Source organism: Panthera pardus, unplaced genomic scaffold (genome assembly GCF_024362965.1).
Source record: "Panthera pardus isolate Hobbes unplaced genomic scaffold, ASM2436296v1 HiC_scaffold_12, whole genome shotgun sequence".
Classification (NCBI taxonomy): Eukaryota; Metazoa; Chordata; class Mammalia; order Carnivora; family Felidae; genus Panthera; species Panthera pardus.
The window spans coordinates 42435031-42459347 of record NW_026526677.1 but is presented as its reverse complement, the minus strand read 5'-3'; the positions used below and the strand labels follow the sequence as shown (position 1 = coordinate 42459347).

Here is a 24317-nt window from a genome sequence, read left to right as displayed (position 1 = left end):
ATGTATTTTTTTAAATGCTACATTGGTCACTATGCTGGTCTTTATTAGAAGAGGTAACTGCTCTGAATTGTTTTAACCCTTCTATGAAATAAAAGCATGTGTCTGTGTGCCCTCAAGAAATAAGGACAATGCTTGGGGAAAACACAGTGACTATGTAAATTGTTAAATCAGTTTACTGTATATGATTTCCTGAGTCAGACTACTGGAAGGCACTTTGACAAACATCAGAACCTTCCTCTCACAGACCTTTTTCCAGTCCTAGGACACTGGCTAGCTCTGAAGTACAGTAACTTTTTTTCCATTAGTATCCTTTATTCTCTCTGGGCATGGAAAATTTGGAAGATTCTCCATTCCAAGCCCACTGGCTAGCCTTCTTGTTTTCCTGCGTCCCCAATCTTCTAAAGGTGTTTGATGTCCCAGACACCTTCAGAAAGCCTGTGTTGTACTGTAATATTTTATGAACAAGGAAAAAAAATCCTGAATATTGTATTTTACATCTCAACTGAAATAGTTCATGTCAAAGAAACTACCTATGCAGTAAACATATATATATTTATATTTATATTTATTATATTTATATTTATATTTATATTTATATTTATATTTACATAATTCTTCCCCACACACTTCTTTACGGGATAGTTTTCCCTTGAACATTTAGCAAATAAGTAAGTAATAAATAAAACAATTATTAGAAGGTCACAAGTGGCATCAAATTTGAATTTGCTTTCCTGTAGCATTAAAAATGTACATTATATGTTTGTACTTTAATAAGTTACATAGTGTGTACATAGAATGTGTTTTTACTACAGGATCAAATCACACTAATCAGTATGATACAATACAAGGAAAATATACAGTTCACAAATATGGATTAATGACCATGAGGGTATCACAAAATATTTCATATGCTAATGGTAAATGATCAAATTACACTTGTAAATTGGTGAATGTAACATTCTCAGAACACCTGGTAATGAAAACATTTTATTATTTTTATGAATGTATAATGTCTCATGACTGCCAGAAACATTCTTTTAAATTTTCATTTGATTAAAAAATGGCTGGTGAATATTTTTTATGAAAAAGACTATTCAAGATAGAAAGAGACCTCAGTGCCAACCTCCAGCCCAGAGGAATTTTTAATTACAAAGACTTATTTAAATTACAAAGACCTTTTTCACTTTTGAGTTTCTCAAAGTGTTTCATAATAATATAAACTAGAAATATAATCTGGAAAGTAGAGGGGAATGCTAATGGAAAGCTTGAGTGCTATGAAATAAACTTGATATATCTTTGACTTTTATTTCTCTCCGCATCAAAAACAAACTAACTTTAAAAATTTGTGTTTATTTGTTTATTTCATCTTTTTTACAACATGCTCAAACCTGATACCTTATACTTTAAAATTTTGCCCATGCAACATCATTTATGAGTTACAACACAGAAAAATTTGTATTTCTTTCAACAGTATCACTCTGTAATACACCTTGCAAATTGTTTTAATACACCTATAATTCTTATGTTTTTCTCTCACCAGCAGGTACTCAATAAACACTTATCGAATGAAGGAATAAAGCTAGTGAAGTACCCTAACTTCTCTTACCAATTATACAATTTCTAACTTAACCTCTCACCTTTGAATAGTACCTTTTGTCAACCTAACAAATCTAATCTGTTATTGAAGGCACTGTCAATTACACTCAGAATGGGTTACATAAAGATCAAATTCCTTTTAGAATTGAATGATAGAGAAAATTTTTGAAAAAAAGTATGCACTCTTTTTATTGGATAGCAATACTCTGATGTTCACTTATTCTGAATTGCCAAGAAGCCTGAAACCAAATGTTGTACACAATTCGACTAAAACAATCTCTTCCACTTCATTACTTGAAAATAATTTACTTTGTTTCAGGAATTATAATAATTTTTCTTTCTGGAAGTATGTGGAAACCTACTATTTGCAAAGTACTGTAATAAATAAGACATGGTCCCTTCTCTCACAATTACATTTCTTTATTAATTACAAGGAAAAAAATACAAAAGATCAAATAGGTAAAATGATAATAAGCTTAGCAACCTTTTAAAAAAAAACATTTATTAAACATCTTTGTATCAAGTACTTTGGTAGATTTTTACATACACCACCCAAATAACCCTGCAAAACAGGTATTATTATGCTTATGTTAATGTGAAGAATCTGAGACTCTTAGCACAGGACCTGTCATATAGTAGGTATTAAATAAATAATTTATTGAATGAATAAAAGCCTAGTGAGGTTCTCTAATTACACAGCTAAGAGGAATAGGGTAGAACATTATATTTACCTTGAGTTTCCTACAAAATATCCAAATTCTCAGTTTACAGGTTAAATCTAGTTTGGATTCTCCCAAAGTTAAAAGTGGGCTTTAAAAAACATAGTTCATGGGGTGGCTGAGTGGCTCAGTCAGTTAAGTGTCCAACTTCAGCTCAGGTCATGATCTCACGGTTCGTGAGTTTGAGCCTACATTGGGCTCTGTGCTGGCAATGTGGAGACTGCTTGGGATTCTCTCTCTCTCCCTCTTGCTCTCTGCCCCTCCCCCACTTTCTTTCACTCTCTCTCTCTCTCTCTCTCTCTCTCTCAATAAATAAATAAACTTAAAAAAAATAAAACAGGCGCCTGGGTGGCTCGGTCGGTTGGGCGTCTGACTTCGGCTGAGGTCATGATCTCACGGTCCGTGAGTTCGAGCCCCGCGTCGGGCTCTGTGCTGACTGCTCAGAGCCTGGAGTCTGTTTCAGATTCTGTCTCTCCCTCTCTCTCTGCCCCTCCCCTGTTCACGCTCTGTCTCTCTCTGTCTCAAAAATAAAAACGTTAAAAAAAAATTTAAAAAAATAATAAAACATAGTTCAGGACTCAACTCTTCTGGATATTTAAACTAGAGTACAAAATTATAGAGAATTTTTGTGAAGGTAACGAAGATTTAAAAAATTTTCCAGCAAGAATATTCAAATACTCTCCTGGCAATTTTTAGAAACATTACTTAATAGCAAAAAATCTATTTGACATGAAGCAACCTGAAAGAAACCAGAGATCATTTAGACTTCCATCCCTTCTGCTCAGATTCATAAAGAAATAGGCAGTTGCTTATATTGTGTGATAAAAACATTCCCTTCTACCTCTTTGAGAAAAAGTCAGACTTTCTAATCAGATGTCTAAATTCCATCAGTAATAACGTATTAAACACTGCCTTCTCCTTATAGTCCTCTTTAAAAATAAAAGATCTTGAAAGTAGGAACAGCCTGATATGCCTAACCTCTTAGAGTAAATGAGTTGATCAGATCTCAGAGTAACTAATAGGAAAGGACTGAGTATCTGAAGGGATAGGGTGGCTCAAAGAAGAAAAAGAACCCAAAAAGAAATCATGAGTGCCTGAACTGAAAACAAAGGAATAGGTAGTCATTAACATTACTTTCTCTCACTTGCCCCCTATTCCTTCCATCCCCTTCCTTCATCTAGTTAATGCCCTTACACTTCTTTTCCTTTTTCCCTCAACCTCCTGTACTGTGACACATACATTTATTGTTTTCTATTTGTGCTTTAGTTTTGAGTTCTCATGTCCATGCTCTCATTCACCCACAGAGAGGACTGTCTCTAAAGGGAACTTTATCTATACATTTTTCACTCTTCCTTTAAGCACCTGGTGTCTTCTTATTGCCAGTCCTAATAATTTCTCTCCCCCATTCCCAGAAATTTCCTATTCAAAAGTAAGAAGGGAAAATCCAGCTTAAGCACCCCCAAATTGTTCCATTTATCTGCCACCTGATAACCCATGGTTTCTTCATTACCTCTTCCCTATCCTCAAAATCTCCTCTAATCCCCTCCTCCTCAATCCTTCAGCCCATACCTTTCCAGAATCCTCACTGAATGCTTTAAAAACATTTCTAACAGTTTTATGGAGACATAATTCACATAGCACACAATTCACCCATTTAGATTGCTAAAGTCAGTGGAGTTAAATATATTCAGAGTTATGCGGCCATCACCACAATCAGTTTTAGAACAGCTGTATCACCCCCCCAAAAAAGAAACCCCATACCTAACAGCAATCACTCCCCATTTCCTTCTACCTTACCTCATGCCCTACACAACCACTAATCTATTTTTTTTTATTTTTTTTAATATTTATTTATTTCTGAGACAGAGAGAGAGACAGAGCATGAGTGGGGGAGGGGCAGAGAGAGAGGGACACAGAATCCGAAGCAGGCTCCAGGCTCTGAGCTGTCAGCACAGAGCCCGACGCGGGGCTCTAACTCACAGACCGCGAGATCATGACCTGAGCCAAAGTTGGAAGCTCAACCGACTGAGCCACCCAGGCGCCCCACCACTGATCTCTTTTAGTCTCTACGGATTTGCCTATTCTGAACATTAATATAAGTGGAATCATACAATATGTAGTCTTTTATGACTAGCTTGAACTCTCAAGAAATTTGCTTATACTTTTGTTTCTTGTTTTTTCTTCCTTGTTATTAATGTACATAATTTATCCTTCTGCTATACTTAAGCTCCTTGAAGGCAAAAGTGTGTTGGGAACACCCTCAGTGCCTAACACAGTTCCTTACACAGAGTAGGTGCTTGATAAAAATGTACCCAAAATGAATGAGTTGGATGAGGTTATTTTTTTCACTGTAACTTCTCTTTTACTTTTTCCTTGTTTGACTTGTTGATCTTACTCCTCTCATATGACTTCTCATTGTGAACCACTTTCTATATGAAAATTTTGAATATTTCCTCTGCTCTTCAATAACTAGATTTTATTTTATTTTCTCCATTTAGATTCTCTGTCTTATGCTGTTTCTTTCTTTGGCTTTCTCATTCCCCTAACTCCACTTACCTTAACCAAACTATACTCATAGTAAATAAATATGAAAATAAACAAGGGTGCCCACTATACTGGCTCCCTTCATTCATTCATTCTATGAATACTTATTAGGCACATGCTATACAACAGGAACATCCATCTGGGTAGTGGGAATATATTATTAATAAGATAACTTCTGGAGCTCTTACTGGGAAGATATATAATAAAGTACACAATAAAATCACAATAAATAAAATAATTATAGACTGTAATTAGTCATTGGAAGGAAATAAACAGGTTGCAATATTAGAGAATTAGGGGAAGGGAAGATCCCAGAATCCCAAATAACCTACATTCTACATGTATCCTTATATTTCTCCCATTAGAAAAGATTAAAAAAAAAAAAAAGAGAGAGAGAGAGAAATCTTATTGCTTGGTTAGTAAGGAATTCATTAAAAGTCTGACTTTAATCCAAATAATATCTGCAATTTAACACATTGAAAAAGGAAATAACATCTAGATAATATTACATTGCTTAAAAGTACAACCCTGTGATCTAAACTGATCCTTGATTTTTTTTCCTTAAGTTTATTATTTTTTTTTTTTAACGTTTATTTTATTTTTTTGAGACAGAGAGAGACAGAGAATGAACGGGGGAGGGTCAGAGAGAGAGGGAGACACAGAATCCGAAACAGGCTCCAGGCTGTGAGCTGTTGGCACAGAGCCCGATGCGGGGCTCCATCTCACAGAACAGGAGATCACGACCTGAGCCGGAGTCGGATGCTCAACCGACTAAGCCACCCAGGCGCCCCAAGTTTATTTACTTATTTTGAGACAGAGAGAAAGAGGCAGAGAGAGTGGGAGAGAGAGAGAATCACAAGCAATTTCTGCATTGTCAGTGCAGAGCCTGAAGCGGGGCTCAAACCCATGAATCGTGACATCATGACGTGAGCTGAAACCAAGAGTCTGATGCTCAACCAACCGAGTCACCCAGGCACCCTCAGACTCTGATTTCTCTAAGTTTCAGAGGTGGTGTGTACTTTGATTTTTCTAAAATTATAAAAATTAAATTGTTTTAAATTAAACCAGTAAGATACAGCATTTTTACCTTTGTTGTTAAATTATTTAGCTGTTTTACAAGACTTTTTATATTTTTTCAGTTTATAGCATACCATCAGAAAACCTTTTTTTTTTCTACCACATCCTAGTGACATTGTAAATTATTCTAGGCAAAAATGTTCCTGTCTGTACATTAATTCTTTGTCAAGTTCAGTGCCATTCCTCTCAACATGTTACTGTTTTACTTTTGCTTTTAGACTTTTTTACCTTCGGAGAGACAAAATACACATTGGTGAACAAATGTTTCTTTCCATTAATACTATTATCACTTCAAATAAGCAAAATGGTTCAGTAGAAGGTGATTCTTTAGGGCAGTGGTCTACTTCCTGTTTATATCCCAGTTCTTTACTGCTTCCCAGTACTCCAAAATAAATGACAAATGAAACACTTCATATGGAACTTCAGCTTAAATGCCCATAAATTAAACAAAGCCAGTGTTTTATTGAAAATAAGTCATTTTTTCCACTTTTTTTCAGCCCTAGGAAATAAGATATAGTTCATTTTAAATGTAAAACTTTGTACACTATGCAAATCATGTCTGTATGTCTAAGAAAAATAACAAACTTAATGAGGAATGTTAAAAAAAAAATCAGAACCCATTAGTTTAAAGATACATAGGAGCAGCCAAAGATGACAAACACGCATAAAATTCAAAACATAGTGGGAAAGGGAATAGGCACTGAAACACATAAATCAGTGTTTTGAATTCTTTTTCTCTGTGGGTATAATTGTACCTTAGTTTCTTATAATGATTTATTGAGGTAAATATTCTGTATGGTTTAACAGCTACAGCTTCAAAGTGTCAGGCACAGGCTCTCCTTTATTCATGAGGCAGCTGAGTATTGGGATGTGAATTCACTTCTGTATTCGGGGACTTGGCAAAGTTTGTTTTTAAGGTCCTTATAAAGAATTCATGTAGATGTAGTCTATTCAAATGTGAAAAACACTGTGCTATAATGAGTGAAATAGAAAACCTTTACAGTAATTCTGGAGAAAAAAGTAAATAAATTGAAATAAGCCACACAGAATTACTTTCAGAAAAGCAAAGAATGCCCCTGAGTTCATCTCAGCCATTTTTTCAGGTTTAGGGATGCCTACAAACCCCATCATTGGACGGGCTACTAAGGTGGATACTGAATCTAATATCAATACAAAAAGAAAATGATCAGAGAGAAGTAGAATTAAGTCTCAGTTTGTAATACTCACGCAAAGAAGTCTTTTGGGTTGATTTTCAATCTGCATATGCTATTGCTCTGGGACCAAGCTATATACAACACCAACCAGTAACAACAGTTGTAAAATATATTATTAAAACTAGCATATAGCAACTTTATAGTTTAGAGGGGGAAATGAGTAACTTACCAAATACATTTCCTTTAAAGCATCATGCCAATAGAAGTTACACATAGATACTTAAGGCACAGAGCCCTATCTTGGAACTCATTGATCTTATGCTTATCTATGCCAAGACTTTCAGCAGGAAATTCAGATTTTTGCCAAGAAATACATGCGCCTTAGATGTATGAGCTCAGCATGAAATGGAAATCCAACCTGCCTGGACAGTGGTTCTCTGGTGCATCCACACTCCTACCCATCTGCCAGAGTGACTTTATGATTCCCCATAACATGGTTTGCCAGTCTGGGGGTATAGGTGCCAATTAAAAATGTTTAAAAAAAAAACATAGTTTAAAAGTATAACTACATTTTTTATAATCAGATTCTCTTATTTCCAGTTAATGTAAATTAGGTTTTCAAATTTTACTCAATTGAGAGTATTTCACATTATTAGAGAGATGCCACTAATAATAGCTTTTGCTTTTTCACTATTTTTCCTTTAAAATTAAAAATTACTTAAAAATTCTGTCTGCTAAAAGCTACTCATTAAATTATAAACATATTAGCTATCTCCACAGAACCTAACATAACCATGCATGGAGTAGATGATCAGTAAGTACATCAGATAGCAACTAATTAATTTAAAATGGTTCTGAAAAAGTTTAATCACTTTTCAAATGACACCCCTTTTTCCAAAATATTTTTTCACCCAAAACCACACTAAGTAAATATACTATATGATACATATATATTTTTTTAATGTTTATTTATTTTTGAGAGAGACAGAACATGAGCAGGGGAGGGGCAGAGAGAGAGAGGGAGACACAGAATCTGAAGCAGGCTTCAGGCTCTGAGCTGTCAGCACAGAGGTGGGGATTGAACTCATGAACCATGAGATCATGACCCAAGCCCAAGTCCAATGCTTAACTGACTGAGCTACCCAGGTGCCCCTATAAGATATGATATTTTGATGTTACACTTTCAGGCAAAAACACTCACCAACTTATTCAACATAACAACTCCTTGTCAGAGAACAACATGTGGGAAAATTTACATTGTAAACCATGTTAGATGACCCAAATGTTCTTCACTGCCAATAAAGAATGAAAATTGGGCACCTGGGTGGCTCAGTTGGTTAAGCATCTGACTCTGGCTCAGGTCATGACCTCACAGTTCGTGAGTTCGAGCCCCACATGGGGCTCTGTGCTGACAGCTCAGAGCCTGGAGCCTGCTTTAGATTCTGTGTCTCCCTCTCTCTCTGCCCTCCCCTGCTCATGCTCTGTCTCTGTCTCTCTCTCACAAAAATGAATAAACATTAAGTAAATTTTGTTTCTTTAAAAAAAGAATGAAGAGGTAGCATCTTGTACAACTCTAAGAGTATGCTATAATTTTATATTAAGTTTATGTGAAGACATGATAATCATGAACCCCTCAAAGGCTGAAAAAAGTGATGGGGAAAATGGTGCAGAAAGAATAACATATCTTCCAAAGAATGAATACTTCACACTCTGCCTCCACCAACCACTAGCCATTATCCATTCTTTTCTTCCTTTGGCAAGTACAATAAACTTTTATTACTTTATAGTTTATGTATAATCTATCCATCTATGTACTTTCAAATGTTATCTGTTACTTACATAAATTTGTTTTCATTGTTCCTTAAATGATATATTTTTCTTTTTTTTAATGTCATTTATTTTGAGAGAGTGAGTGCATGCATGCACAAGTAAGCGAGGGGCAGAGAGAGAGACAGAGAGAGAGAGAGAGAGATTGAGAATCCCAAGCAGGCTCCAAACTGTCAGCACGGCTTGATCTTATCAACTGTAACATCATTAGCTGAGCCAAAATCAACAGTCAGATGGATGCTAAACCAACTGAGCCACCCAGATGCCCTTTAAATGATATATTTTTCTATCTGTGAAAGTATTTGGGTATGTTGGGTTGGAATGAAATATATCATGATTTTTACCATCAAATTAATAGTAATATTTTTTATTTTATAGATTTTTACTAAGCAACAGAATTTTCTTAAATTAACATCTTTAAGCAAGGAATAGGTATACTTTATTCAAAGTTTCAAAGCATATCACAGACCTAGAGAAGAAAGGAATTAATATCAACTGAGTATCCCAAGTTTATCAGATGCTGATCCAGATAAATACGTGTTGGTTCATCAATCCTTACAATAACTATATGATAGAAGTATTGCTATTCTCTTTTCTGAAGATGAGAATACAGAGACTCGATGTGAAGTGGAGTGGTCAAGTTCACACTACTAGTAAGTAACAGAGTCAGAATTAAAATCAAATGTTACAAAACCCAATGGTTATTTCTCTGTGCTCATCTTAACTTCATTTCGCATAAGCATTGAACAAAATCAACAACACCCTCTTTGAAACACTGACCTCTCTTGGCTTCCAAATATGACACTCTCTTGGTTTATGCCATCCCCACTACTACTACCTCTTAGTCTCCACTCTTTAATCACCTCTTCTACCTGATTTGTAATTTCTAGGATTCCTCACACTCAGGCCAGAGCCCTTTGAGATTTGTCTCTTTTTCCTGGATCATTTCAGACATTCCCTTGGATTTAAATGCCACTAACCTTATGCTCATGACTCCCAAACATGTATCTCTAGCCTTGACTGATATGAATTTCAGGTTTGAATATCTCATTGTCTAGTTTCTTTACATCATCACCTAAACATCTCAAAGACATTGTAAACTTAATATGCCCAAAAAAGAAATCATGATACCTACCTACCCAAATCTGCCCATCTTTCCCCACTGAATAAATAGAAATTCTGTCCAAAGGTTGTTCAAACCAGAAACCAAAGAGCCTTCTTTTATTCCTTCCTTTGCATCATCCTCAATATCTAATTCATCAGTAAATCCAGTTGTTTCTTCCCGTAAAATATATCTTAAATTCCTCCACATCTCTCCATCTCCACCACTACCACTTTAACCCAGGTCTTCATTATTTCTCACCTGGACTATGCAAAAGGTTCACCTCTACTCTTACACCTACTCTAATCAATTCCCCAAAATGTAATCAGAGAAGCTTTCTTAAAATAAAACATCAAATCAATCCCTCCTCTGCTAAAGGGCCTACAATGGCTTACCATTGCACTTAGGATAAAATCCAAACTCCATTATCATGATCTACAAAACTCTGCCTATCTTTCCAATCTCATTTTATGCCACTCTCCCCTCATTTCACTACAGTCTAATTCACACTAGTCTTCCTTCAGCACCCAGAGCACACTAAGCTCTTTCCAGCTTCAAGTCTTTTTCAGATGCCGTTCCCTTTACCTGAAACACTTCCCCATTAATTATCTAGCTAGCAATCCTGAGTCACTACCTCAACGAGACAGTCCTAAACCACACTGTCAAGAGTCCCTTGTTAGTTTTCTTATGGAAGTTATTATATTTTGTAATTGTTTAATGTATTTGTCTTTTTGTTGTCTATCAAAATAGAATGTAAGCTTCATAAAGGTAGAGACTAATTAGTTAGCTTATTTATATTGTTTTTTTTTTAAACTTATTTATATTTTCAGTGTCTGGTACAAAATAGCTCTCAATAAATATTTGCTGAATGAACAAAAACAGGGTGTGTCTAATTTCAAAACCAATGCTCTTTTCATTATATCATGCTATCACCTTAAAGGATCTTAGAAATCATCTAGTCCATGCAGAAAAAGAGAATCTCTTTTGCACTGCTGGTGGGAATGCAAACTGGCACAGTTACTCTGGAAAACAGTATGGAGGTTCCTCAAAAAATTAAAAATAGAACTACCCTACAACCCAGCAATTGCACTACTAGGCATTTATCCAAGGGATCCAGGTATGCTGTTTCAAAGGGACACATGTACCCCAATGTTTACAGCAGCACTATCGACAACAGCCAAAGTATGGAAAGAGCCCAAATGTCCATCAGCAGATGAATGGATAAATAAGATGTGGTATAATATACAATGGAGTATTACTCGGCAATCAAAAAAAATGAAATCTTGCCATTTGCAATACGTGGATGGAACTGGAGGGTATTAGTCCATCAGAGAAAGACAAATATCACATGACTTCACTCATATGACAAATTTAAGATACAAAACAGATGAACATAAGGGAAGGGAAGCAAAAATAATACAAAAACAGGGAGAAGGACAAGACATAAAAGACTCTTAAATATAGAGAACAAACAGAGGGTTCCTGGAGGGGTCATGGGAGAGGGTATAGTCTAAATGGGTAAGGGGCATTAATCTACTCCTGAAATCATTGATGCATCATATCCTAACTAACTTGGATGTAAATTAAACAATAAATAAATTTAAAAAAATCATCTAGTCCAAACCTTTCATTCAGCAAATAAAAACAAAGATTCAGAAAGACAAGTGATTTGCCCAAGGACACACAGTAATAAGTGACATAGCCATAATAAACCCAGGCTTTCTGACTTCTGATTCAGGGTTTTTCTTACATATCACATTGCCTTATGATGATAGCCCCACTCAAAAATACACCTAACAACTTTTCCACAAAGTGGCCAAAAATACCAGTAAAAACTTCTGCAATCATTTACAACACAAAGCATTTGGTTGTCAAAATCTTTTACATAATTATTCCTATTTTTAAATAAAACATTTGAAAATATAGATAAATAGTTCTCCATTTTATATTATGTAAATCATTTACTTCACAATATAAACAAAAAATTGTTTCATACAGATAATACATTTAGAATTAACTTTCTTAGGGAAATCACTTTTGTTCCTAAAAATTCACTGTTTTCTCAATAGCCAATAATTCTCTAAAATTCATATAAAATGTAAAACTCACATAATTTTGAAACTAAACAAGAAACAAGCAAAATATCCATAGTTAATAATAACCACAGATGAAAGAAGAAATAATCAAACCCAGGAATCCTACACTGCCTACTTCCAGAATCTAATCACTGGTCTGCAAAGAACTTAGCTATGTATCTATTTACTCAATCCATGAATCAATACAAAACTGCCTCCAGCTCCTTCTATCCCTCCAGAACCCAAATCAGATAACTACAAAACCATCTCAAACTGCTCTTATCGCTCAGTGACTGATGGAGGAATCTTTGACCCAACTTTTCTTTGCCAACAATTTACTTCTCCATTAAGCACAGGTATCCACATCCACTATTCCATCTACTTGTGTATGTGTTTTTTTTAATTTCCATAATAAAAAGTTAGGAAAAAAAACTGCCATTGGCCATTTAATCCTTAAAAATAACTATGTCTCTATCTACCTCCTCATCTTCTAAAGAATTCTACATAATTTTTCAAAAGTATTAGAAATAATAAATATAAATTTTTTTATTTGTAGCATTACAACAGTAATTACTGCAAAGGACAAATATTTCAGCTGTATCAATAGTTCAAATAGGTTTATATGGGCTATCCTAGTGAATGAGACATTTATACAGCATTGTTCTATGGAAAAAAATGTGGAACTTTTGCCTTATTTCCAACTTCCCTAAAGTTACTATGCTAAACTTTCAAAGTTTGTCTTAGTTTGTTCAGGCTGCTATAACAAAAATACCATAGACTGGGTGGCTTAAACAACAAACATTTATTTCTCATAGTTCTGGAGGCTAAGAAGTCCAAGATCAAGGCCCTGACAGATTCAGTGTCTGGTGAGAACCACTCATTCCCTAGTTCATAGACAGCTGTCTTTTTGCTGTGTCCTCACATAGTGGAAAGGGGCAAAGGAGCTCTTGTGTTCTCTTTTAAAAGGACAATTAATCATTTCCCAAAGGCCCACCTCCAAATACCATCACTTTAGAGATTAAGTTTCAATATATGAATTTCAGGGATGTAAACATTCAGTCTATAGCAAAGTCCTTTTCACATAATCAGTCATGTTCATTGTTTTTCCCTCACAAAAATTTCACAGTTAACATATATATCTTTGTTATTTACCTGCCAGTTGTTCTGAATGTTGTGTCATTTAATTTTCAGTGGGTCTTTTTGGTACACCAGATGTGTCTCCTGCTGCTGCTCATTAATATGCAAATTACCTCAGAATATACTGGACTTCTATGGGTTTCAAGGCTCTAATTTTTATCATTTAGAATCTGGCAAAATAGTCCTGTGGGAAAAGTTTCAGAAAATGAATTTCAGCAGTAGAGTTCAAAGCTCTTTCTTACTTTAAAAACTCAAAATCCTATATTTCAAATATAGACTAACAACTCACTATTATTATGCATTACAGTGAAATACTGCTAGAAGTATAAGTAAATCATATCCAGCTGGTATAGCTTGGAGCACACACCCATTCTATCATGGAAAGTGCCAAATCTGTGTTGTCCAATAGAGTAGCCAATAGCAACCTATGGTTTGTGGGGCACTGGTAATGTGATTAGCCCCATCTGAGATGTGCTGTAATACAAACACACACTGGACTTTTGAACACTTAGTGTAAATAAATGATGGGGTGCCCATTGTTTATTTATCATTATGTATCAACCATCAATGGTGGCTCAGTTAAACATCCAATTCTTGATTTCAGTTCAGGTCATGATCTCAGGGTTGTGAGATCGAGTCCCATATCAGGCTCCACACTGAGTGTGAAGCCTGCTTGGGAATCTCTCTCTCCCTCTCTCTCTGCCTGTCCCCCACTCACGCATGCATGCACATGTACTCTCTCTCTCTTTTAAAATAAAAAAATAAAAATAAATAAAATAAAATAAAATAATAAACATTTAAATAAATAAATAATATAAAATATCTCAATAATTTTTATACTGGTTACATGTTGAAATGATACTATTCTGATATACTAGGTTATACAAAATACATTAACATTAATTTCACCCATTTCTTTTTACTTTTTACTTCTTTTTAGTATGATTACTAGAAAATCTTAAATTATATGCATGACTCACATTTGTGACTCACTTTATATTTCTATAGGTCAGCACTCCAATGTAATTAATAGAGTTCTACTATATCTAAACTATTTATTCCTCCTCCTCTTACAAAAGACAGATGGTGATTACACTTGTGGTATTTTGTAATATATAGAATTGTTGAATCGCTATGTTGTACACCTGAAACTAATATAATATTATATATCAAAAAATTGCCAAATGTAGAAGCAGCAGTAGCTATTTTATTTATTAATATTAATAAATAAACAAATTGGGTTCAAAAAATAAAATAAAATTCCATGGTCAAAAAAAAAATTCTGTGGTCATACTAAAATTTTGTTTTATATTACTAATTAAATTAAGATTTCATTTGGTATTTAGAAATATGTGTTAAATTGAGATTTGTTTTTTAAAGAAAATTTTATCTTTAACCTAACTTTCACATTTTTTAAATTCACAGAATTACAGAGCTTCAGAGATGGAAGAAACAGAACAAACTAGTTTGGCTCTGAAAGAGCTTGGGTGACTTGGCAATGATTAAATCAAAAGCAGTGATGGGACTAAAATTCAGAACTTCCATATTACATTGCAGGACTTTTAAAAGTTTATTTATTTATTTTGAGAGAGAGAAAGCACACAAGCAGGGGAGAAGCAGAGAGACAGGAAGAGAGAGAGAATCCCAAGCAGGCTCTACACTGTCAGCACAGAGTCTGTATCACACGAACCATGAGACCCTGACCTGAGCCGAAATTAAGAGTCAGATGCTTAACTGACTGAGCCACCCAAGTGCCCCTACACTGCAGGACTTTTAAAACTTTTTAATTTAAGAAGAGTTAGACTCCAATACAGAGATTTGGAATCCCTCTACAATCTTGATGGTTTATAACGCTAAAAGGACAAAATCTACAAGTTACTGAATGTCAGTCCTTTATTTTTCCATTTCATTTTTAATAATAAATAAATCATAAAACGAGGGAAAAAAGGCATATATAGCCTTTTGGTGAGGAACTTTATAAGAATTGGCAATCCATGTCCTTTGAACATTTTTTTAAAAACTTAACTCTTTATGATGACAGATATAAAACATTTGTGTTCAGCCAAATACCGTGTTAAAAACAGAATAGTCTCAGTGCATATTGCTTCTTTCTCTTTTACTTTTTCTAACATGTTTGTAAACAAGTGTAAGAGCAATAAAATCAAGAGGTGTTGATTCCTAATGGAAATGCACCTACATGTAAGCTGCTAGCAATTCAGAAGGTTCAAGGATATATATAACAACTTACTCTCTTTGTTTCCTTCAGACTTCGAAATATGGCAATTTTTCTTGGTTCAATTTTTTTTTTTTTTTTAAAGAAGCTGTTCTCCTGGCTCAGAAATTTAAAATAGGCTATGGGGTAATATCTTTTATATCTGGTCTTTTCCTGTTTAATTTCTTTTTTTTTTTTTTTTTTTTAACTATTTGTTTTCCAGGAGGGGGAGGAAAGAGTTCTATGAAAAGCTTTCATAACAGGTTCAAAAGTATAAAAGCCATTTCAAGCTCCAGACATTTGTAGCCTTTATTTCTTTAGTCCTTGAAAGGGCTTTTTAAATGTTAACAGCTAGGATAAGACTGCTTTCCTATACTGATATTCCAGGCTTCTTTTCCTTTGTAATCTTGTGTTCTTCCCCACCCTCATTCCCCAATAACCTCCATGCCAGCTTCTTTTTAAAAACAAAATAAGCAAAAACAAAAACAAAAAAATATTTCATCATGATGTATATACAAGCAGACTTCTAAGATCCCAAACAGCAGCTACCTCTTGTAATGTAGAGTATTCAAACATTTTTGCTTCAATTTCTTTTATACTTGGTGATTTCATATGCCTATTTAACATGATTCCATGTTAAAAATAATGACATGTCTCCACAAAGTAATTAGAGTTAAATAGCTAACAAGAACCTTTGTTAGCTCCCTTTCCTTTGAACTGCTGAAATACAATCTTCAGAAACCAAGTGTCAAAAAAGGTGTTCATTCATACGCTCTTAAGTTAAAACAAAAAAGGCTTAAATCAATATAGATATAGTATTATCCTATTCAAGAAAAAAATTACATAAATAGAAAAAATAAGTCTGAAACACTGTATTCCAAGGCTTAATAATGATCATTACTTCTGGATGGTGAGACCATAAAATTTTTTATTTTTTAACTTTCTTCTTGCTTATAAATATATTTTAATTCATCTTATATGTACATGCATTGTTTGTGATAAGGGAAAATATTACCCTTAGTTTAAAAAAATAAGTTTTGCTTTATTGCTTTTCAGCATATACAGGTACTTCTTAAAAATTCATATATATTTATATTTAACTATATGTGCATTATAGAAGTAGATAAAGATTCTAAAGTATAATTTCCAAAATAGTAAAATCATGATTCTCATGTAAATTCAAAAAGAACATGAATCAAAATGTTAAGTGTCAGATTTCATTTCCTTATTAATTAATGAGGAAATCATGAAAAAGTGAAAACCAATTCATAATAGAATTTGACTTACAGAGATTTACATGTTCTACTGAACAAAATCCATTTGCATTGGCAAAAATAGGAATCATGTGCATTGTTATAGGCATAAAACACCTGCAACGTTTTCAGTTTTCTATAATTTAACTTTTATCCCTACAGAGTTGTAAAATAGCCTACTCAATCAAAGATGATCTAAAGTGTGCACTCATTTAGGATCGGATAAACCCTTCAGGGTCCCTAGACATTCAGCATTCTCTTGAAAGGAAACTCGGTAATCACTTTTGTCCATGCCCAAGTATGACAAATTTTCCAAATATATTTTACTAATCAGTAAACTAAATTAAAACTGTTACAATTAAAATATAAATTCCTTTAAGGCATAAAGAATAGAGTCTCTTTCTTACTTATGCCCTGGAAATGTTTAGTAAAGTGTTCTGTACTTAATATGTATACAATCAAAGTATATCACAAAATATTTGAGGTAATACTTTAAGCTTTAGAAACTTCAGATCAGTTAGTTTAAATGATGGCGCATTAATAAATTATAAAAACATCATGAAATACTGACACACAAAATAGGAAAAAGTGTAAGAAATTGTGAGTAATTTATAGGTATACAATATAAAATCACAATTGCAAACACAAATTCCATAAAAAGAACAAGCTGTCAAACCAAACATGTCCAATTCTTGAGTTTTTCCATGAGTAACTTTCAAAGTTGAGAAAATCTCAAGGGAAAAAATCTTAAAACTGAGAAAATTCCATCTACTAAACTAAATTTCCCTCTCAACTAAGAAATGATTGCCATGATCTATAATTTTCTAGAACTAAATCAAAATCATAGAAGCATAGTTTGATGAAGAAACTGAGACCCAAAAAAATTTGTGACTCTCCAAGTTCACACAATTACTTAGCTATTCCAAAATACTCATTAACATAGAAATCATAATTCACAGTAGTCCTACATTACATAAAACTAAATCATAAACACAAAAGTATTTTAAGAATTACTAGAGGGGCACCTGGGTGGCTCAGTCAGTTAAGCGTCCGACTTCGACCCAGGTCATGATCTCACAGTCCGTGAGTTTGAGCCCCGCGTTGGGCTCTGTGCTGACAGCTCAAAGCCTGGAGCCTGCTTCGGATTCTGTGTCTCCCTCTCTCTCTGACCCTCCCCCGTTCATGCTCTGTCTCTCTCTGTCTCAAAAATAAAATTAAAAAAAAAAAAAAAAAAAAAAACATTAAAAAAAAAAGAATTACTAGACACAGTAATCAATGAATGAACTACTAGACACAAGCACATTGAGGAAATCCTTCATTTTGTAGGTTATCTATTGTCTTGAAAGAAAAGAATTCTCTCTTGGAACTAAGCATCCCAAATTTGGAAGAAATGGATTATTCTCAAGTTTTCACTCAATAAACATCATGTATACCATGTGAATTAACTTTATGTGTAGCAATATCACACAGAAATTAAAAGTATAAATACTAGACCTAGACCAGGTATCAGCTCCACTAATTTCAGATGTGTGATCTTGAGCAAGTTACTTAACTTTTGTATAATCAATTTCCTTGAGCAAGTTAATCTATATACACCTCAATTTCCTCATCTGTAAAATGATAAAATAGTAGGACACACCTGCATGAAGATTATATAAATTAACATATATAAAACAAGGAAGAAACTGGGCCCAAAGTAAGCATTACCATCATGATTGCCAAATCAATGGTTCTAAAAATGTGGTTTGGGGACACCTGGGTGATTCAGTCAGTTGAGCATCCATCTCTTGATTTCGGCTCAGGTCATGATCCCAGGGGTCATGGGATGGCACCTCACATCTGACTCCATGCTGACCATGGAGCCTACTTAAGATTCTCATTTTCTCTCTCTCTCTCTCTCTCTCTCTCTCTCTCTCTCTCTCTCTCTCTTTCTCTCTCTCTCTCCCCCACTCCCTCTCCCTCTCCCTCTCCCTCTCCCTCTGTCTCTTCTGCCCCTCTTCCCCACTCACGCACTCTCTCTCTAAAACAAAAATAATAATAATAAATTTTAAAAATAAACAAAAATGTTTGCAGACCAACAGTAGCACTGGAAACTTGTTACAAATGTAAGTTTTCTCACCTATCACAGTCCTACTGAATTAGAAGCTCTGGGGTAGAACCCAATAATACAGACTCACAAAAAGTCTTCCAGGTGGTTCCATTGCACACAAAAGTTTGAGAACCACTGATGTGAATCAGTAAGATTTTTATCCCTTTCTCTCTGGACTTATATAGCCTTTAGTATATATAACCATTAGTATACTTGATACTTTACACACTTCATCTTTTGTCACAAAATTACTCAAAGATTTGGTTTCAAAACTGAAAGCAACTTTACATCCAGTAGGATAGTTACAGCCAAAAAGACAGATGACAGGTGTTGGCCAGAGTATGGAGAAATTGGCCTCTTCATACATAGCTATTGAGAGCATAAAATGGTGCATCCACTTTGGAGAACAGTCTGACGATTACTCAAAAAGTTAACCATAATCACATGACCAACAGCATATATCCATGAGAACTGAAAACATGTTTCCATAGAAACTTATACATAAATGTTCAGAGCAGCATTGTTCATAATAGCCAAAATATGGAAACCCAAACGTCCATGAAGTGGTGAATGCATAAACAAAATGTGGTATAGCCATACAATAGAATCTTATTCAACCATAAAAAGGAGTAACATATTGATATGTGCTATATAACATGAATGAATCTTGAAAACATTATGATATGAAAGAAAGCAGTCACAAAAGACCATGTGTTTGGGCACCTGGGTGGCTCAGCAGTTGAACATCCAACTTCAGCTCAGGTTATGATCTCATAGTTTATAAGTTTGAGCTTTAGGGTCTCACTGCTATCAGTGCAGAGCCAGCTTCAGATCCTCTGTACCTCTCTCTCTTTGCCCCTCCCACCACTCACACACTCTCTGTCTCTCAAAAATGAATAAACATTAAAAAAAAAAAAAAGGCCATGTGTTGAATGATCCTATTTACATGAAATGGCTAGAATAAGCAACTCTATAAAAGCAGAAAGTAGATTAGTAGTTGCCCAGGGCTGGGTCAGGGGAAGGAAAAATAGTGACTGCTGATGGATACAGGGTTTCTTTTTGGGGTGATAAAAATGCTATAAAATTGCATTTTGGTGGTAATGATTGTACAACTCTGAGACTATATTAAGAAACATCTGGGGTGTCTGGCTGACTCAGTAAAGCATGACTCTTGATCTCAGCATATAAGCCCCACGCTGGACATGGAGCCTACTTTAAAAAACAAAAACAAACAAAAAAAACCCACACATTTAATTGGGTTCTTTAAATAGGTGAATTATGTGGTTTGTGAATTATATTTCAATAAAGCTGTTACTTAAAAAGCCTAAAGGCATATGCCAAAATATTATTGATAGAAATATACATAATATAAAAACTGATGTAATAACAATAATCTGCACCTAAACCCTAAATGATACTATCCTGGAATTAAGGGAGGGATGAACAGGGCAAAAGGAGAGATGCTAAATCGTTCACACATATAGGGAGTCATAAGACAATGAGATATTATTGTTTTACTCTTGACTAGAGTAAAAACTAAAATATAACAATTAATAGTATTAAATACAATAGTACTAAATAGTATTAAAAACAAGATGTATATCCCCCAAATTACTAGAAAAAATAAATTAAAAGGAATTACACCTAATTGTTCTTACCTCGTTACAATTAACTGTGACTACTTCATCACTATGACACTATGAGTGATCTTTATTTCTTCTTTATACTTTCTTTTCCACATTTTTACAATGGATTTATCTTTGTGTGAGTCTGCTTATCTTTGTGACTCTTTTAATAGGTTAATATAATCAGACAATTTAAAATTCAAAAGATACAAAAAGTATGGTGAAAAGTCTCCCTGCCACCATTACACCTCAGCTCCCCAGCCACCAGCACTCCAAACATGGAGTCTACAAATACTATCCATTTCTTGGGTATCTTTGTGGAAATATTTTATGCATATATATTGACTCTTTTCTGCCTTTTTAATACAAATGCAGTAAAACATACACTGTTTTCCACTTTGCTTTTTTTATCCCACAATATATCTTGGAGATTATCTCTTATCAGTACTTACAAAGTTTCCTTTTTTTTTTCACTGTTTTGTTTTTTATTTTTATTTTTTTCATCATAAGTGTACTCTTTTTTTTTTAATTTTTTAAAATGTTTTTATTTATTTCGAAGGAGAGAGCGAGACAGAGCATGAGCGGGGGAGGAGCAGAAGAGAGGGAGACACAGAATCCGAAATAGGCTCCAGGCTCTGACCTGTCAGCACAGAGCCAGGTGTGGGGCTCAAACTCACAAACTGCGAGATCATGACCTGAGCTGAAGCCAGATGCTCAACCGGCTGAGCCACCCAGGTGCCCCGATAAGTGTACTCTTTAATCCCCATCAACTATTTCACCCATCCTCCCACCCACCTCTCCTCTGATAACCATCAGTTTGTTCTCTATAGTTAAGAGTCTGTTTCTTAAGGTTTGTCTCTTGGTTTTTTTCTTTCCTCGCTAATTTTATGTCTTAAGTTCCACATATGAGTGACATCATATAGTTATTGTTCTCTCTCTGGTTGACTTGTTTAACTTAGCATTATACTCTCCAGCTCTATCCATGTTATTGCAAATGGTAAGATTTCATTCTTTTTTATGGCTGAATAACATTCTATTGTATGCATAAATACACCATATCTTCTTTATCCATCATCAATCAATGGACATTTGGGGTTGTTTCCATAGTTTAGCTATTGTAAATAATGCTACAATAAACATAGGGGTGCATGTATATCTTTAATTTAGTGTAGCATTTTGGATTTTTTGGGTAAATTCCCAGTTGTGTATTACTGGGATCTTAGGGTAGTTCTATTTTTAATTTTTGAGAGTTTCCTCTCCTTTTCATAGTTACATGGTGATCTACTCTATGGATTTACCATAATTTATTTAGCTAGTCTCATACTGACAGATTACTTTTATATTTGGCAAGAACAACAAAGTAATTTGAGAATAAGCTAGAATATTCTCAAATTTTCTCCAAAACAAAAAACAAATAAAAAAAGTGGGTATCACCATTAATTTAAAGTCACAAATTCTCTTTGATAACAACTATTGGAACATTGCTGCTTTTTGTATATAAAGGTCTTATGACCATGGGGCGCCTGGGTAGCTCAGTCGGTTAAGCATCTGACTTCAGCTCACGTAATGATCTCAAAGTTCATGGGTTCTAGCCCCACAGCGGGCTCTGTGCTGACAGCTCAGAGCCTGGAGCCTGCTTTGGATTCCTTGTCTCTCTTTCTCTGCCCCTCCCCATCTCTCTCTCTCTCTCTCAGAAATAAACATTTAAAAAAATAAAAAAAATTTAAAAAGATGACCAAATTAGAGATACATATCAACAATTTTATGGAAGCAATTTTATAAGCAAATACATTTGCATTTGCTGTTTCATTCTCTATTTTTTAAGTTTCTAGGTATGTGTAAAATAATCAAGCCAATATTTATGTCAATTCAAATTATAGTAGCAATGTGGTAAATGTACATGTCCCATGAACAGAATGGGAATTCATCTCATCATCAACAACCATCATCAATCACAAATATTTATTTTTTTATAACTTGTCTTCAGTATTCTACATTAGGCTCTATGGTTCCCTCCATTTATATGATGCCTTTCTTTTTATTAATTAATTTATTAATTTAAGAGAGAGAGAGAGCACGTGTGCGAATGAGGCAGGGGGCAAAGGGAGAAGAAGAGAGAATTTTAAGCAGGCTCCACACCCAGCACAGAGCCAGACAAAGGGCTCAATCTCAAGACCATGAGATCGTGACTTAAGCCAAAATCAAGAGTCAGATGCTCAACCACTGGGCCATCCAGGTGCCCTTATATGCCTTTAAAATCAGCTTTAAGATAAGTTTCCTCTCTGAGTCTCCCAATTGAACGATGCATTCTTCAAGTATTTTTCCTTTGGCTTCAATGATACTTAACTCTCCCTGTCCCACATCTATCTTTTAATCTTTTAATCTCAGGCTCTTCCTAATTATACCCTTAAATGTTCTCCCCACCCCCCCACCCCCTTTTCCAAGGACCTCTTTTCTACATGATCACTGAGTGAGCTCAGTCACTCTCCTAGTCTACCCACCATCTCTAGATTGGTGATTTCCAAATTTATGACTTCTCCTAACTTTGAAGCCCATATTTCTAACTGCCTACTAGACAATTCCAGTTGGTATCCCACTAATACCTTAAATTTAACATGTCTAAAATTAAAAAAACTCATCTTACCACATAAACCTGCTCCTCTCTGACCACATCCATTCATATACTAATACAACAAAAATTTGAGTCATGGTTTATACACAAATCATGATGTGAAGCTTAGATTCTACTCAAAAGGTTCTTAGATAGTATATAATAGTCAGCAAGACTTATATCTTTGTTCATAGCTCTATTATAGCACATATACTTTTATTCTAACTAGCGATGGCAGACTAACAACATAAATAAAAGGTAGAACCAGAAAATGAGATGGAGGGGCACCCAGGTGGCTCAGTCCATTAAGCCTCAGACTCTTGGTTTTGATTCAGGTTGTAATCTCATGGTTGTAGGACTGAGCCCATCCATGCTGATGGTGCGGAGCCTGCTTGAGATTCTCTCTCCCTCGCTCTCTACCCATCCCCTGCTCTCTCTCTCTCTCAAAAAAAAATTAACTTTAAAAATTTTAAGAAAAATAAATGTAGGGGCGCCTGGGTGGCGCAGTCGGTTAAGCGTCCGACTTCAGCCAGGTCACAATCTCGCGGTCTGTGAGTTCGAGCCCCGCGTCAGGCTCTGGGCTGATGGCTCGGAGCCTGGAGCCTGTTTCTGATTCTGTGTCTCCCTCTCTCTCTGCCCCTCCCCCGTTCATGCTCTGTCTCTCTCTGTCCCAAAAATAAATAAAAAACGTTGAAAAAAAAAAAAATTTAAAAAAAAAAAAAAAAAAGAAAAAGAAATGTAAAAAAAGAAAAAAAATAAGACGGAGTGGATGATTGAAGTCCGAATATAGACCCTCAATTATAGGCAACTTTTAACAACTTTACCAACTTAATTCTGTACAAAATGTCACTTTCTGAGCAGGAGAGTCTCTACATTCCATTTTCAGATGATGAGCCTGGTTATGGTGTGTAAAATGGATTTAACTGGGAACTATTAGAGCATGGGAAAAGGTTACTATAAATCAATGAAACAGAGGATTTGAACCTGAACACACATAGTGAGAGATTCAAACTCAAGGCTTTGATCAGCCTGGATTTAATTAGCCTATAGAGTTTTGTTGAGAATATGATACTTCTGTGCTTATCAGATTTCAGTTTCATAGAACACTAACCACTCCAGAATACATGTCCCACCCTTCTTCCACAGTGTTTTAGGGTCTGGCTCAAAAACTTTCAGGGAAGAATTTCCCCATTTCCCTCAGATAAAATGAACTGCTTCTATAGCATTAAAAAAAAATTCTTTTTTTCATTTTACAGAGCGAGTGAGCAGAGGAGAGGGACAGAAAGAGAGGGAGAG

The 24317-nt window shown here is 34.8% G+C and overlaps 1 protein-coding gene across 13 annotated transcripts in view; it reads right to left on the bottom strand.

Moving 5' to 3' along the window:
• Positions 1-24317, bottom strand: part of SOX6 (SRY-box transcription factor 6) — a 697806-nt gene that overhangs the window by 670527 nt on the left and 2962 nt on the right. For all 13 annotated transcript variants that reach the window (XM_019456423.2, XM_019456414.2, XM_053899942.1 and 10 more), the window contains exon 3: positions 13247-13415. The gene's annotated coding sequence lies outside the window, so the exon portion shown is untranslated. The remainder of the gene's footprint in view (positions 1-13246; positions 13416-24317) is intronic.